General features: G+C 41.8%; 1 protein-coding gene and 1 pseudogene across 4 annotated transcripts in view; one reads left to right on the forward strand and one right to left on the reverse strand.

Moving 5' to 3' along the window:
• Samd12 (sterile alpha motif domain containing 12) overlaps window positions 1-18,749 on the forward strand; it is a 389,695-nt gene that overhangs the window by 182,083 nt on the left and 188,863 nt on the right. The gene's annotated exons all lie outside the window — the stretch shown is intronic.
• LOC142843527 (GTP-binding nuclear protein Ran-like) lies at window positions 5,389-6,466 on the reverse strand (annotated as a pseudogene).

An 18,749-nucleotide genomic window follows, 5' to 3' on the forward strand; every position in this document is an offset into this window, starting at 1 on the left:
GCAGTGGGCAGAACAGTCACTCATTCTGTTCTTAGAAAGCAAAGATAGGAAAAGGCTGAGGTTCCACAGACACCATAAGGGTACATGCCGATGACATCCTGCTCATGATCCCGCCTTTTAAAACTACTACCATCCCCTAGCTAACAGCACCACTCATTCTGCTCTGTAAGATGCAATGATATACACTAGTGATATTGTTTATAAAGAAATTTCTCTTTACTAATTCTTGGATCTAAATTCATCAGCTTTAATGCTAGCGCCACTCTGTATGCCAGGAGTGTAGTCCACCTGGTCAGTGTCCCTATAAGCTCCAGAACACTTTGGCAGCTGAACCTTAGGTATGTACTATTAAATGGGCCATTCTATATAGATAGAGCTATTCAATCCTACCTACCGCATACATCACGTTGGGTGACACATGCTGGCAGTTAGCTGTCACTATGTAACAGAGAACCTCAAAAAACCCAAGACTGTATCTCAGAACTTGTATAGGTAAGAAATTGGAGTGAAGATCTGATTGTGTTGTTCTGTGCCTTGTAATAACTCCTGAGATCATTCACTGGTATTGACACAGCCAACAGACTGGGAAAGAAGGCACAATATGGACTCACTTGTGTGCATGGCTCAGAAGATAAGGCTCAGGCACATCGTTCACCTGCACATGGCCTCCCTTGGATGGCTGCCTGAGGGCAGTTAAACCTCGGACATAGCAGTGAGCTTCCCCCCCCCAGCATAGTGAACGTCCCAAAAGTACCAAGTTCTGTTGCCCAAGCCTGTTGAATGATCCACTCAAACTCAAAATGACTTATTGGCAACAAAGTCTGTTTGGTCAAAACAGACATGAACATAGTCCTTACTTCTCAATATAGTGTCAAAGTTTTCACACTCATATTTTAAGGTCAAAATATAGACCTTAAATATTGATTTATGCCATATCCCACATCAGATGTTTTTCATAGGCTGTGCAGAAAATTTTGGACTTGAGCTGAGACTTCCCACACTTCTTGTATTCTGTCAGATACTGCTACATCTCTCAACCTTCATTTCCCAAAATTTCTTTCTATACATTCCAATTTATTTTCTACTATACACCTCAATGGAGAAATGCTTTTGATCACATCTCCCTGACATATGCAAATACACTTGAATATGCTACATGTTCTACATAAACAACCTCATGAATGTGCTTGTTTTTAATGTAATTCTAAATAAAAAGAGATCGTTCCAATAAGACAAACAGAAAACCATGTTTCATATGCTAATTGTTATGACTTGAGAACATTTTATCACTAGCTAATACTTCAAAGGGAAAATATGCACTTTAAGATAAGATTTAGAGCTGTGGATCAGAGGTTAATATCATCTACTGCTCTTGCAGAGGACACAGGTTCAGTTCCCAGCTCCCACACAGGGAATCTGATAGCCTCGGACTTACTCAGACAGGGTCCTGCACACACATGGTGTTCATGTACTCACACTAGCTCACACATATCCACATGAATAAATAAATATTGTTAAAAGATAAATTTTAAAGTTAATAATGTTGACTATGAATACTTCCTTAAATATGTATTTTTGGCATTTTTAGATTCTAGTGCTGTTTTTTGTCAAAATACCGCTCTGTTGCTTTGATCTTAGAATGAATCTCATCAAATGATTTTTTTCAGCGTAAAAAGTGTCATCATCGCCATTTATTGGCTTTCACAATCTGTACTAACTTTGTGTTCTACTTTATGTGAGCCAGTATAATTGAAGCTAGAATGAGAAGCTACAGAGCCATTTAGCAAGTGCATGTAAGTCTCGTGTCCCCTTGTCCTAATCAGAGCCTGTGATTGTGAACAACCATGCTGACTGCACAAGCCCAGAAACTAACACTTTTCTTTGGGGATGTTTTCTATTCATTGCCTCTCCAACTAGTAGATGCTTATTGTCTGAGATGAAAAATATCTGCGAACATACAATCGAATATTTTCTTGCCACCATTGTCATAAGTCATCTGGCATTTCTCCTTAGGGTCCAAGCATAGCAAACGTAACTGGCATAGGAGAAAGGCAGTAAATATCTATTTGCCTTCTTTAAATGGCACCAAATGGGCATTCAGTGTTTGTTGAGTGAACAATGAAATTGTTCTGTCTGCAACCGAAAGAAAAATGGGAACTCCTTAGTGACTTGCAGCTGTGCCTTCTCCTCGGCAATCTAGTCAGAATGTGGCTGATGATCGGCATCTTAGTCACTGTTCTGTTGCTGGGAAGAGACGCCATGACCATGGCAACTCTTATCAAGGAAAGCGTTTAATGGAGCTTGCTTATAGCTTCAGAGGGTTAGCCCATTATCCTCATGGCAGGGAGCATGGCAGCAAGCAAGCAGACATGATAGCTGAGAATTCTACATCCACATCCAAAGGCAGCAGGAAAAGAGAGAAAGCCACTGGGCCTGGCTTAGGCCATGGAAACCTCAAAGCCCACCCGTAGTGACAGATTTACTCCAACAAGACCACACCTCTTAATGCCACTCCCTAAGCTTTCAGATATTTGGGTTTGTGGGGGCCATCCTTGGTCTAACCACCACAGAGTCTTATTTTCCTTTGAAATGGTTTTCCACCAGAAGTTTGAAAAATTAACTTTCTGTATTGGTGAGAATTCACACGTTTTCCCTTTCCTCTGCATACTTTCTGTTTGCCACTCCATGTTCACATATTAGATTTTACCCTTCAGAGCCACCTCAAAAGGAAGATGTTGCTGCACAATTAGCTAACTTGAGTTAGCAAAATCGATATCTTCTTTTGTTCTTTTTAATGAGGAAGCTGAGGTGAAATGCGTTAAAATTTCTTGCTGAAGGCCAAGTAGCAAACCGGTAGCCATGCTGGGATTAAATTAAAAATTCTGACTCAGGGCCCTTACCTCTGTTCTTCCAAACCACTGTGACTTTTGATCCTGGCTTGAAATAGAAGAATCCTTGACAATTTAATGAGTGTACTTTTAACTCAGCAAATAGTAGAGCATTTTAAAAATTAAAACAGTGGATATAGCAAATTTCACAAGGATACTTTATAATAACATTACTATGAATTAGTTTATGAAGATGAACAAACAGGAACTGAAGAGATGGATGTAACTTGGTGGTAGAGCACTTGTCTAGCAAGCGCAGGGCCCTGGGTTTAATCCCCAGAACATCAAAACAAATTGGTTAAGATGGTGATTTTGGGACTTGGGCGATGGATCAGTCACTAGAGTGCTTGTTGTACAAACATCAGGATCTGAGGTCAGATGCAGAGTGCCCACATAGAAAGCTAGGAACAGCAAAGCTCGCCTGTAATCCACAGGCTAGAGATGAAGACAGGAAGACCCCTGATGCTTGCTGGGCAGCCCTTAGCCAAATCGATGAGTTCCAAGTGTAGTGAGAGACCCTGTCTTAAAGAATTAAATGAAGAGCATTAAGGAAGACAACCTACATGAACTCTGATCTCCACAGCTATGTGAACACATGTACATACATGTCTACATGCACACATAAATATAGTAAATTGTGTTACCAAAGGTTTTTTAAAGAATGCATAAGAGGTTTTTAAGAGGATGCATCGAGGTTGCTTCCAACTAGTTTCCTCAGAACAAAAACAGGGGACAAGCATTGCAGTGTCTTGTCTATTTTTCCTCTTTAAGACCCCTTTCTTTTGTAGTCAGGGGGAAGTACTTTGATTCGGTTCCCTCCAGCTTGTGTAACCTGGTTAAACCAATATTCCTCAGCCTCCCAATGTCACTGAACCTTGTTGTACTGCTCTGTGGAAAATATTTTTATGACTGACCACAGAGAGAAAACAAAATGAAGTCAACACAACTTGCTTTGTTATCTGTTTGCACATATGATTCCCATCTGCGGTTAATATTTATTTATGGAAAATATCATCTCCACCTAGGTTTTCTGAGAGTTTTGAAATATGATTCTGAGCAGGAGCCCAGTAACGTCTATGAGATCACAAGTGGGGAGCACCCAAAGTGATTTTAGACTGGCTTCCCAGACCCTCAAGCGCTAGGACAAAATGCTTTATCTTTTCTTCCTTTCCGTCTCCAATTCTCTGACTCTCATCCCTCCTACCTTTTCATCTCCTCCCTCTCCTATTCCCACTCTGTTTTTCTCCCTCTCCTCCATCCACTTTCTCTTTCTTCCTTCTCTTCCTTCTTTTTGCCTTCCCACTCTGTCTTACCACCCTTCCTCTCTGTTAATCTCTCTCTCTCTCTCTCTCTCTCTCTCTCTCTCTCTCTCTCTCTCTCTCTCTCTCTTTCTCTCTCTCTCTCTCTCTCTCCTGGTTTACCTCCAATACAGTAAAAGTGTACAACTCAGTGTGATTTACACATGTGCTGCACACCCTTCTGGAAACCTCACTCACTAAGTCAGAGACTGTTTCTAGGACCCTACTTCCTATTCTCTCCTGTGCTTCCTTCCAGTTAATGTCCCCAGAGTTAACCAATATTCTCACCTCTGCCACCACAGATTGATTTTGTTTATTAATCTCTTTGGGGCCTAAGTTTTTCACTCAGCTTTTTCTCCATGACACTTGTCCATGTTATGAAGTATAGCTACAGTTTTTGGTTTTCCATTGTTGAACAGTATTCCATTGCATGAGTATATCCTAATGTATCCATCCTGTTGCTAAGAGTTATTCAATTATTTTCAGTAAAGCTATCAGGAATATTCTTGTCTTTGGTTGGAAGTCTGCACTCATTTTTATGTTCAGAAATAAAAAATTGATGTGTTTTATGTACATTTAGGTTATGTACATTAAATATATAACCTAGAGTTTTCAAAAGTGTTCAGTCTAGTTTATACATTGGTACCAACAAAACCCCTCCATATCTTGCCAAAACTTGATGTTGTTAGTACTTCTTAAATTTAGTACTTCTTAAATAAATGCTGAAGTTACAGAACAAGTCATTTGTAAACAAAGGAAGCAGATGAATAACAGAGGATATCTGAGAAAGTGAACATTATTTTTACCAGGCTTTTCAGATGAACCCTAGTTGAAAAAAGCATAACAGTTCTCTGAGCGTATTTGCTAGGCAGCCCACTTTAGCCATATCCTGGTGACTGAGTAAAGAGACATCCTCCCAGGCTTAAGAATTATGTTCTAGGAAATCATCATGCAAGCCAAATTGGTCACAGTGCTTCCATGCATAGAAATTTGTATGTATGATCACCACTGTTGACATTTTTAAGCATCAAAATCTCAAGTAGCAACTGAAAAAACTGGGTTAAATTGCTGGTATCTGTAATTTCAGGCTGAGCTGAGATACCCTGAAATCAAGATTGCTTGAAAAAAATCTGAACTTTCTACTGTATCGGTTGGTCTAATGTGTAATTGCCTTCCCAGATGGAAAAAATAATTTTTTTTAGATTATTTGAAATACAACTTTCTTCTGATTCTAAACAAAAAGAATGGGAATGACAGGAACAAGATTTTACCACTGACTGAATAGTGCGATGTGACTGTAGCAGTCTTATTTTTGAAATTTAGGAAACAACTGTGTTCCAAACAGCTAAATATGCAAGTCCAAAAAAATGAAGGTATGTTAAAAAAAAAAAAGTATGTTTTAACTGCCACATTCACTCCGAAGCCCTTTCATCTCCTTCAGCATCCAATGAAGTACACGATCTGCTTAGCTAAGTAAGGTGGCACACACGCTGCACCGCTGACATCGCGGGACAGTTGCCTATAAAACTAGACTTCTGCCGCAGGCTCCAGCTTCACTTTCTCACAGGTCGTCATCCTCATCCGGGAGGGCAGTCGTTTGAGCAGCCTCTAAATCATGCTCGTACTGTGCTGCCAAAGCTGGGTCCATGACCACCTCAGGTGGGGCAAGCGCAGGCATGGCAACAAACTCCAAATTAGGGTCTCCAAGGAGCTTTCTGGCAAGCCAGAGGAAAGGCTTTTCAAAGTTGTAGTTACTTTTGGCAGAAATGCCATAGTACTGAAGGTTCTTCTTTCGGTGGAAGACAATAGATTTAGCCTTCACTTTTCTGTCCTTAATATCCACTTTGTTGCCACACAATACAATGGGGATGTTTTCACACACACGTACCAGATCTCTATGCCAGTTAGGTACATTCTTGTAAGTAACTCTTGATGTTACATCGAACATTATAATGGCACACTGGGCTTGGATGTAGTAGCCATCGCGCAGGCCCCCGAACTTCTCCTGGCCGGCTGTGTCCCACACGTTGAACTTGATGGGTCCTCTGTTGGTATGGAAGACGAGCGGGTGCACCTCCACGTTGAACTTGATGGGTCCTCTGTTGGTATGGAAGACGAGCGGGTGCACCCCCACGCCCAGGGTGGCTACATACTTCTTCTCGAACTTGCCCATCAAGTGGCGCTTCACGAACATCGTCTTGCCGGTGCCGCCCGTCGCCCACCAGGACGAGCTTGAACTGGACCTGCGGCTCTCCCTGGGCGGCCATCGCGGCAATCCTGCCAAAAAATAAAATTTGAGTTGTGTTTCTAAGGTCAAGAATCCTACAAATTAGTAGAACCATTGATACAATAAAATCAGAGTAACATGCATGATAATATTAAATAGAATCTCCCTATTTTATATTCATAAAATAGGAATGTATTGTCTATATTCAGATAATAAGGAAACAGTTTTGGTCATCAAGAAACACATGGCTCAAGAGCAAGTTCATAATTCTCCTCTGAGAGCATATGTGGTTTCTACCACCTCAGAACTCGTGAATTCTCCATTTATTTTTCTCGTGTCCTTCACTGTATTAAGTCAAGTTGGACTTGGGGGTCCCAGTTGTTACAGTTTACCCTATTATTTCTTTTTGTCTCAATATTCACAATGATTTTAAGAAATTACTTCCTTGGTGATTTTTACTTGTTTTTTAATTTGATGGTGGCCGCTCATCCTACGTCCTCCCTGAGTGTCTGATTCCAGGTATATACAGATATAAAATCTTTCATTTCATTCTCACTCCTGTCATAATATATCAAATAATTGTATTTGTATATATGTCAAAACAAATGCTATTAATAACCTCTTCTTTAAATTAGTTTTTTAACATGTAGAACCTTGGACTAAGACCACTTAATATAGTCTTCAAAGTTCCCACATTAATATGTGAATCAAGTAGCATTTTACTCCTCAACTCCTATTTTCCAGCTTAAAAAAATAATCACTTTATACATGCAGAGACTATCCATAGTACTTTAAAAAGTATTGAAGACACTGCCCCCTATTTCCATGTAGAATTTTAGAATCGTAGCTTGATTTGCTCAACAAATTAGGACACCTTATCCTCCACCTTTTTTTTTTTTTTACTTTTATTAGTTCGGTTGCAACAGTGACCTGGCTAAAATTACCAAATACTGTTGAATTTTTAGGGTTGCATTAGGGGAATAGGCAGGCTGCCGAAAGCAGGCAGCTGCTGGCTTCGGTGTTAACTGTGGACAGATGTGATCAATCACCAGCAAAGCTCAGTACCCAGCTCACAGAGCAGAGATCGTAGGTGGACACTTGACAGGGATTATGGTACATTTTAAAGATTATTCACTAGCACATTTTCCTTCAACTCATTATGGAATCCTGCAATCATCTGTGTCTTCAGTGGCTACTAAGCACTACTAGTATCAATAGTGAAATCATGAAAAACAAAAGCAATAAACTATCAACAAGACTTTACTTTGCCCAAGCTTTTTGTTAGCGGATGTCATAAGTTACCCTGTGAAGACAATGTTTCTGGATAACTGTGCTCTGATTATCTTGGCAGATACCAGCCACTGATCTGTTTTGATTGTCCTTTATGAGCACAGAGACTCTTATGGCATATGTCCTCCCCAGGACACACTCAGCATATGTCCCTACTCAGTGCGTTTTACTAGGAGAAAAACAGGGCCTGAGATTTCTAAGGGTTCAGTGACATTCCTTAGATGAAAGGGCCAGGTTTTGCACGCACACAGGTGACACTCCCTGGCCTTTGACCCTTCTGGCTTGTTTGGCTGTCACAGTGTCATTTTAAGCCTTGATCTCTGGGCATTTTGCCAGTGTGGTTATTCTACATGACTGGTACATTGAGCTAGGAAACGTTCACCTACATTTCTGTCACCTTGGTCTGTCAGAGTTATCTCACCATTGGCCTTGCTTCTGTGTCTTACGTATTTCTTTCTGGTATTTTCATCTCTGAGGACTTGCCTTTGATTAAGGTGTCTACTCCTTAAATGTTCTCTTTTCATTTCTCTATCAGAAGATTGGAGATACCTCGGGTGACACAACTTCTCTGGCATATTAAATCTGGGAGTCAAAACACACTCACTTTCTTTGATCGATGACCTACTAAGCCTTTTCTATGTCTAATTTCACTGGTTCTGTAGGGCTGAATTATTTCCGTCTCTCATCCTTCCTCTCCCATGACTTCCATATGTTGCATAGGGTTTTATAATTAAACAGAATAAACTGTTTAGAACTTCATCTTGAAAACATATGTTGTTTCACATCAAAAGACAAAAAAAGTGGAGTTTTCTGTATCAAAAGGATAATTTACGAACAAGAAATGAAGGCAATGTAAACCCAGCTCAAGGCAAAACTTACTTACAAATTGGACTGAAAGATCATGGCGTGCATTTCCAAGTGGCCAGGAGATGCTCTTCCAACAGACTCTCAAGGTTAAATGCAGAAGCACATGGGGTTGGCATGTGATCAGTCCCCATGACCTCAGAAGGTGGATGTTCACCACCATTGATTTGATGGCATCACGTATTTAAAAGATGAGTTCTTATAGCTCTAACTTGTGTGCCCTCGCGTGTTTTAAATGCTTTAATATTTTAGATAAATTCCAGAACAGTAATAGTCCAATGCAGAAATAACACACAGGATCCAAAACAAAATAAACAGGATGATCATTGCCTTGCTGTTAATAATAACCCGAACGAAACGTTAGAAATTCTAATTTTCGGAGTTTCTGGCCCCACGGCGCCAGCCTGGGATGGGGAGCTCAGAGGTTCCTTGGCCCCCTATCCTTCTTGGGCTCTCTGCAGGGCCTCTACTCCCTGCATACTGCCTCTTTCTTCCTAGCCCACCCAGCTTCCATCCAGAACCCTCCCCACTTCCACCCCACCGCCCTCTTTCAGCACATAACATCACCCAGCCCAGCCTGTCTGGGCACTGGATCCGAATCCTCGGGGCACCCAAGCGGGCAGGAGTTCCTTTGTTCCTATGGCCTGCCTGCACCAAGCAGGGTAGGCGCTTTGTTTGCAAGCTGCCCAACCAGCACGGAGACCTGATCTCTGGGCACCAGAAGAGCCAGCGTTGGGGTGAGTTTCTGGCCCCGCGGCGCCAGCCTGGGACGGGGAGCACAGAGGTTCCTTGGCCCCCTATCCTTCTTGGGCTCTCTGCAGGGCCTCTACTCCCTGCATACTGCCTCTTTCTTCCTAGCCCACCCAGCTTCCATCCAGAACCCTCCCCACTTCGGCCCTACCGCCCTCTTTCAGCACATAACATCACCCAGCCCAGCCTGTCTGGGTACTGGGTCCGAATCCTCAGGGCACCCAAGCGGGTGGGAGTTCCTTTGTTCCTATGGCCTGCCTGCACCAAGCAAGGTAGGCGCTCTGTTTGCAAGCTGCCCAACCAGCATGGAGACCTAATCTCTCGGCGCCACGAGAGCCAGCGTTGGGGTGAGTTTCTGGCCCCACGGCGCCAGCCTGGGACAGGGAGCTCAGAGGTTCCTTGGCCCCCTATCCTTCTTGGGCTCTCTGCAGGGCCTCTACTCCATGCATACTGCCTCTTTCTTCCTAACCCACCCAGCTTCCATCCAGAACCCTCCCCACTTCCACCCCACCGCCCTCTTTCGGCACATAACATCACCCAGCCCAGCCTGTCTGGGCACTGGGTCCGAATCCTCGGGGCACCCAAGCAGGCGGGAGTTCCTTTGTTTCTATGGCCTGCCTGCACCAAGCAGGGTAGGCGCTTTGTTTGCGAGCTGCCCAACCAGCACGGAGACCTGATCTCTCGGCGCCAGGAGAGCCAACATTGGGAAGAGCCAGTGTTGGGTAGGCAAGGAGACCTGATGTGGTAAAAGAAGATCCATAAGGGAGCATTTGGAAGAAGAGATGGGCAGACGCCAAGGCAAGAATTCGCCCAACAAGCTGAAAAGCAACATGAAGCCACCAGAAACCAGCGACCTCACAACGGGAGGATATGAACACCTTAATCAAGAAGAAGTAGAAAAGACTGACTTCATGAAAGTGATTGACGCCCTTAAACAGCATGTAAAAAAACGCCCTTATAGAAATGGATGAGAAATATAACAGAAAGTTTGAAGAATTGAATAAATCAGTGAATGATACCCTAGAAAACCAAGGAAAAACAATCAAACAGATAATGGAATCAGTTCAAGACTTGAAAACTGAAATGGAGGCAAAGAAGAAAACACAAACAGAGGGCCGGCTGGACATGGAAAATTTAAGTAAACAAACAGAGTCTACAGAAACAAGCATAACCAACAGAATATAAGAGTTAGAAGAAAGAATCTCAGATTCTGAAGATACCATAGAGAAAATAAACACACTGATCAAAGAAAACAGCAAGTCCAACAAACTCTCATCACAAAATATTCAGGAAATATGGGACACAATAAAAAGGCCAAACCTAAGAATAATAGGAGTAGAAGAAGGAGAAGAAGTGCAGCTCAATGGTCCAGAAAATATATTTAATAAAATTATAGAAGAAAACTTTCCCAACCTAAAGAAAGATATACCTATGAAGGTTCAAGAAGCATACAGGACACCGAATAGGCTGGATCAAAAAAAAACATCCCCTTGCCATATAATTACCAAAACACAAAGCATACAGAATAAGGAAAGAATATTAAGAGCTGCAAAGGAAAAAGGCCAAATTACTTATAAAGGTAAACCTATCAGACTTACACCTGACTTCTCCATGGAAACCATGAAAGCCTGGATAGATGTACTACAGAAACTGAGAGACCATGGATGCAAGCCCAGATTACTATACCCAGCCAAGCTTTCGTTCACTATAAATGGAAAAAATAAAATTTTCCAGGATAAAAACAAATTTAAACAATACGTAGCCACAAATCCAGCCTTACAGAAAGTAATAGAAGGAAAATCACTAACCAAGGAGTCCAACAATGACAACAATAACTCAGACATCTAGAGACCCTTCATCAACACAAACCAAAGAAGGGATACACACAAATTCTACGACTAAAAAAGTGACCAGAGTTAACAACCACTGGTCATTAATATCACTTAATGTCAATGGACTCAACTCACCTATAAAAAGGCAAAGGCTAAGAGATTGGATAAGAAAACAGGATCCAACATTCTGCTGTTTACAAGAAACACACCTCAACCACAAAGACAGGCACCTACTCAAAGTAAAGGGCTGGGAAAAGGCTTATCAAGCAAATGGACCGAAGAAACAAGCAGGTGTGGCCATACTAATCTCTAACAAAGTTGACTTCAAACTTAAATCAATCAGAAGAGATGGAGAGGGGCATTTTATACTCATAACAGGAACAGTTCATCAGAATGAAGTCTCAATCCTGAATATCTATGCCCCTAATATAAAAGCACCCACGTACGTAAAAGAAACATTGCTAAAACTCAAGGCAGCCATCAAACCACACACACTAATAGTAGGAGACTTCAACACTCCTCTCTCACCAATGGACAGGTCAACCAGACAGAAACCTAACAGAGAAATAAGAGAATTAATGGAGGTAATGAAGCAAATGGATTTAACAGACATCTATAGAACATTCCACCCAAAGTGGAAAGAATATACCTTCTTCTCTGCAGCTCATGGAACCTTCTCAAAAATCGACCACATAGTCAGTAACAAAGCAAACATCCACAGTTACAAAAAAATATTAGTAACCACCTGTGTCTTATCAGATCACCATGGATTAAAGTTAGAATTCAACAACAATGCTACCCCCAGAAAGCCTACAACCTCATGGAAACTGAACAGTCAACTACTGAACCATACCTGGATTAAGGAAGAAATAAAGAAAGAAATTAAAGTCTTCCTGGAATTCAATGAAAATAAAGAAACAACATACTCAAACTTATGGGACACTATGAAAAAAGTCCTAAGAGGAAAGTTCATAGCACTAAGTGCCCACTTAAAGAAAACAGAGAAAGCTCACATTGGAGACTTAACAGCCCACCTGAAAGCTCTAGCAAAAAAAGAAGCAGACTCACCTAGGAGGAGTACAAGACTGGAAATAATCAAACTGAGGGCAGAAATCAACAAAATAGAAACACAGAAAACAATACAAAGAATTAGTGAAACAAAAAGCTGGTTCCTGGAGAAAATCAACAAGATTGACAAACCCCTATCCAAACTAATCAAATGGCAGAGAGAGAATTTGCAAATTAATAAGATCAGAAATGAAAAGGGGGACATAACCACAGACACAGAGGAAATTCAGAGAATCATTAGATCTTACTACAAAAGCCTATATGCCACAAAACTGGAAAATGTAAAGGAAATGAACACTTTTTTAGATAAATACCATATACCAAAGTTAAACCAGGATCAGGTGAACAATTTAAATAGACCTGTTAGTCGCGAATATTAGAAGCAGTTATCAAAAACCTCCCTACCAAAAAAAGCCCAGGACCAGATGGGTTCAATGCAGAATTCTACCAGAACTTCCAAGAAGACCTAATACCTATACTCCTTAATGTATTTCACAATATAGAAACAGAAGAGGCATTGCCAAATTCCTTTTATGAAGCTACAGTTACTCTGATACCAAAACCGCACAAAGACTCAACCAAGAAAGAGAATTATAGACCAATCTCACTCATGAACATCGACGCAAAAATCCTCAACAAAATACTGGCAAAGCGAATCCAAGAACACATTAGAAAAATTATCCATTATGATCAAGTAGGCTTCATCCCAGGGATGCAGGGCTGGTCCAACATACGAAAATCTATCAATGTAATCCATCATATAAATAAACTGAAAGAAGAAAACCATATGATCATTTCATTAGATGCTGAAAAAGCATTTGACAAAATTCAACATCCCTTTATGATAAAAGTGTTGGAGAGATTAGGGATACAAGGGTCATACCTAAATATAATAAAAGCTATATACAGCAAGCCGACAGCTAACATCAAATTAAATGGAGAGAAACTCAAAGCCATCCCACCAAACTCAGGAACACGACAAGGCTGTCCACCCTCGCCATACCTCTTCAATATAGTGCTTGAAGTTCTAGCAATAGCAATAAGACAACATAAGGGGATCAAGGGGATTCGAATTGGAAAGGAAGAAGGGAAACTTTCGTTATTTGCAGATGATATGATAGTGTACATAAGCGACCCCAAAAACTCCACCAAAGAACTCCTACAGCTGATAAACACCTTTAGTAATGTGGCAGGATACAAGATCAACTCCAAAAAAATCAGTCGCCCTCTTATACACAAAGGATATGGAAGCAGAGAGGGAAATCAGAGAAGCTTCACCTTTCATGATGACCACAAACAGCATAAAATATCTTGGGGTAACTCTAACCAAGGAAGTGAAAGATCTATTCGACAGGAACTTTAAGGCATTGAAGAAAGAAATTGAGGAGTATACCAGAAAATGGAAGGACCTCCCTTGCTCTTGGATTGGGAGGATCAACATAGGAAAAATGGCAATTCTGCCAAAGGCAATTTATAGATTCAATGCAATCCCCATCAAGGTCCCATCAAAATTCTTCACTGATCTTGAGAGGACAATAATCAACTTTATATGGAAAAACAAAAAACCCAGGATAGCCAAAACAATCCTATACAATAAAGAATCTTCTGGAGGCATTACCATCCCTGACTTCAAACTCTATTACAGAGCTACAGCAATGAAAACAGTGTGGTACTGGCATAAAAACAGAGAAGTCGACCAATGGAATCGTATAGAAGACCCGAATTTTAACCCACAAACGTATGAACACCTCATTTTTGATAAAGGAGCCAAAAGTATACAATGGAAGAAAGAAAGCATCTTCAACAAATGGTGCTGACATAACTGGATGTCAACCTGTAGAAGAATGAAAATAGATCCATATCTATCACCGTGCACAAAACTCAAGTCCAAATGGATTAAAGACCTCACTATCAGTCAGAACACATTGAACCTGATAGTGGGAAGTACCCTACAACAGATGGGCACAGGAGATTGCTTCCTATGTGTAACCCCAACAGCACAGACATTAAGGGCAACATTGAATAAATGGGACCTACTAAAACTGAGATGCTTCTGTAAAGCAAAGGACACTATCACTAAGACACAAAGGCAACCTACTGACTGGGAGAAGATCTTCACTAACCCCGCAACAGACAAAGGTCTGATCTCCAAAATATATAGAGAACTCAGGAAACTAGACTTTAAAATGCTAATTAACCCAATTAAAAAATGGGGCACTGAACTGAACAGAGAATTCTCAGCAGAGGAAGTTCAAATGGCCAAAAGACACTTAAGGTCATGCTCAACCTCCTTAGCCATCAGGGAAATGCAAATCAAAACAACTTTGAGATATCATCTTACACCTGTCAGAATGGCTAAAATAAAAAACTCCAATGATAGCCTTTGCTGGAGAGGCTGTGGAGGAAGGGGTACCCTCATCCATTGCTGGTGGGAATGCAAACTTGTGCAACCACTTTGGAAATCAGTGTTTCTGTTTCTCAGGAAATTTGGGATCAACCTACCCCTGGACCCAGCAATACCACTCCTGGGAATATACCCAAGAGATGCCCTATCATATGACAAAAGCATTTGTTCAACTATGTTCATAGCAGCATTATTTGTAATAGCCAGAACCTGGAAACAACCTAGATGCCCTTCAATGGAAGAATGGATGAAGAAAGTGTGGAATATCTACACATTAGAGTACTACGCTGCGGTAAAAAACAATGACTTCTCGAATTTTGCATGCAAATGGATGGAAATAGAAAACTCTATCCTGAGTGAGGTAACCCAGACCCAAAAAGATGAATATGGGATGTACTCACTCATAGTTGGTTTCTAGCCATTAATAAGGGTCACGGAGTCTACAATTGGTGATCCTAAAGAAGCTAAATAAGAAGGTGAACCCAAGGAAAAACATATAGTTATCCTCTTGGATATGGGAAGTAGACAAAATTGCCGGGGAGAAAATTGGGATCTTGGGGGTGGGGTGGGATGGCGGTAAGGGGAGATGTGGAGAGAAAACGGAGAAGGGGAGGATGGGGGGAACTTGGGGAAAATGGAGGATTGGGATAAAGGAAGGTTGGATAGGGGAGCACGGAAGCACAATTCTTAGTTAAGGGAGCCACCTTAGGGTTGGCAAGAGACTTGAACCTAGAGTGGCTCCCAGGAGCCCAAGCCGAGGTCCCCAGTTAGTTCCTTGGGCAGCTGAGGATAGGGAACCTGAAATGACCCTATCCTATAGCAATACTGACGAATATCTTGCATATCATCATAGAACCTTCATCTGGTGATGGATGGACATAGAGACAGAGACCCACACTGGAGCACTCGACTGAGCTCCCAAGGTCCCAATGAGGAGCAGAAGGAGGGAGAACATGAGCAAAGAAGTTGGGACCACGAGGGGTGCACCCACCCACTGAGACAGTGGAGCTGATCTATTGGGAGCTTACCAAGGCCAGCTGGACTGAGACTGAAAAAGCATGGGATAAACTGGACTCTCTGAACATGGCGAACAATGAGGGCTGATGAGAAGCCAAGGACAATGGCACGGGGTTTTGATCCTACGTAATGTGTTGGCTTTGTGGGAGCCTAGCCAGTTTGGATGTTCACCTTCCTAGATATGGATGGAGGGGGGAGGACCTAGGACTTACCACAGGGCAGTGAACCCTGACTGCTCTTTGGACTGGAGAGGGATGGGAGAGGAGTGGGGGGAGGGGAGAAGAGTGGGGGGAAGGGGAGAAGAGTGGGAGGAGGGGGAGGGAAATGGGAGGCTGGGAGGAGGTGGAAACTTGTTTTTTTTCCTTTTCTCAATTAAAAAAAAAGAAATTCTAATTTTCAACAATACCCTAATTATTTCTATAAATAGGAGAGAGTGCTAGGAGCATGCCCTTCAAACACTTGCATTCTTTCCGTTAGAGACAAATTACAGCAACGGCCCATGATGCCTTGAGTCAGGATGATGTGCCACCATAAAGTCCAACCCAAAACAAACAAAACTTGATGTTCCATTAGAGATTTATGACTTTAGACATAACAATTCTGTAAAGTCATTCCAAAGGCGGTTTCTCCTCTTTCTTCAGTTTAGGCACATTCCAAAGCGATTCCTCACTGTAATAGAGAAGTTGTAACATTTGACATCTTTATGTAGAGGACTTAATTTAACCAATATAGTTTTCATTGAATTCAAGCTGTCAATGTTATGGTGGCAATACGTTTATCAGCTATAAGATGTTTTCTCAAGCTCAGTTCTGTTTTTAGCAGCTGATCAGTATTCATTGGAACAAGCCCTTCCTTTGACAGGGCTGTCTCCTGGCTTGTGAGGGTATATGTTCTAACAGCCACACCAGGGTGCAGAGTGTTGATTTACAGATTTTTTTTTTAGCAGAAGGCTTGTGTTCTGCTATGCTCCATTGCTCTGCATACAAAGGGAGGCATTTCCATTGTAAAAGCAAACTCATTTCAATTGTGGAGCCGGTGCAGTACTGCCAGGGACACAGGGCAGGGTGACATGTCCATGCTACTTTGAGGAGTGTGACTTTTATTTATATCCAAGTGTCTCCTGATGGAAAGAAACTCATTATACAAAAACTGAGTTTTACTCAAATGAGAAATCAACAAGTCGCTTGTTTTTGTTACTCTCTAAACTAAGAAAAAGTTCTTACTCAAAAGCATGTTCATTTCAGTAGAGTGGTTAAAAGGATACGATTTCACATTGAGTGGTCCTACAGCTGACCTAAAAACATTAACTCCTCTGTAGTAATATGAGCTGAGCGGCGGGGCTGCGTCCCCAATACCCCAGCTGCCTGCTTGGCTAGCTTATGCCCCGAAATAATTACACAGACACTGTATTCATTTAATCACTGCTTGGCTCATTTCTACCTGGCCTCTTCTAGGCTAACTCTCGCACCTGGACTAGCCCATTTCTTATCATCTGTGTAGCACCGGTCTTACCGGGAAGATTCTAGCCTAAGTCCATCCTGGGTCGGAGCTTCAGAGCTTCATCGCGTGTGTCTGCCCAGGAGCCAGGAGCATGGCGTCTCTCTCTGAGGTGTCTGCTCCCGAGAGGAGAGCTGTTGAGTCTGACCTCACTTCCTCTTCCTCCCAGCGTTTTGTTCTGTTTACTCCTCCCACCTATCTCCTAACCAATGAGAGCCAAGCAGTTTCTTTTAATTTAACCAATGACCTTCCTCCATCACTCCTCCAGCTAGAAAGTCTTTGTCTTCAGACTTCACTATGTGACCTTAACTTTCACATCTAGAGAATGAGAGGAAAGTAATGGTGCTCACTTGTGAGAACCTGGTAGACTAATTCATAGCAAGCATTTTTTTTCTCAGACCTGGAAAAGAAAAAAAAAAGAACCTCTCAGTCACATACATTGTATGTAAGTACTTATGAACATGTACCTGTGCACATGTTTCTGTATGTACTTATGACTTACCCAGTGCACAAATACATACTACACTCCAATTACAGAGTACTCAAAATGTTTGAAGGAAAATGAACACTTATAAAAACCAATTGAGGATATTCACATAGAATTTTTACCAGTTTTGTCTGACTAATTATGTATTAGCAAGGCCACTATTCAAATTCATTTTTATTCCTTCTACATACAGCTAACTGTAGAGTCGGATGACCCAAAAACATGTTTAATGGCACCACAGAACCATCTGGTCTGTCTTGAAGTCACCACCCACAATATGAACATTTGTGTTCAGGAGTCAGTTGATGCCTTTCCACCCTATAAACCCCAGTCAGGGTGTGACTTCCCTAGGAAGCAGACATAGAACAGATGTCTTAGTTACTATTCTATTACTGTCAACAGACCCTATGACCAAAGGACACCAAGAAAGGCAATCTCTCTTAATGAAAGTAAGCATTTCATTGAGGGCTTGCTTCCAGATTCAGAGGGTTAGTCCATCACCATCATAGCAAGAACCAAATAGGCATGGTGCTAGTAACTGAGAGAAGGTAGATAGAGGGAGGAAGGAGGGGGCATGGTGTGAGCTTTTGATACCCCAAAGCCCACCCTCAGTGATATATCATCCCCAAGGCCACACCTCATCCAACAAAACCACACCCACTCCAAGAAGGCCACACCTCCTAACCTTCAAATACATGAGCTTATTGGGGGCCATTCTCATTCACACCACAACACCCAAGCTTCCCATGCTAATATCAGGGGAATTCCTTACTCTTTGCATTACTTTGACAAAGTAACCAGGGACAAAATAATCAGGACAAAAGCAACTTAAGGATTTATTTTGGTTTACAGTTGCGGGGTCCACTCCACCCCAAAAGCACAGCAGCACAGCCCGAGGCAGCTTGTCATCTGGCAATCAAAGTCAAGGTGCAAAGGGCAGCGAATGCTAGTATTCAGTTTGCTTTCTCCTTTTCATTCAGTCTGGTGCTTCGGTAGGTGTTCCTACATCAGTCAACCTAAAATCTCTGACAGAAATATCCAGAACTTATCTACAGAGTGGTTCTAGATCCTGTCAAGTTGATGCTCAATAGAAACCATCACAGAGTATGCTCATACTCAGCACCTGG

The sequence above is a fragment of the Microtus pennsylvanicus genome, chromosome 2, assembly GCF_037038515.1.
Source record: "Microtus pennsylvanicus isolate mMicPen1 chromosome 2, mMicPen1.hap1, whole genome shotgun sequence".
In the NCBI taxonomy this organism is placed as follows: Eukaryota; Metazoa; Chordata; class Mammalia; order Rodentia; family Cricetidae; genus Microtus; species Microtus pennsylvanicus.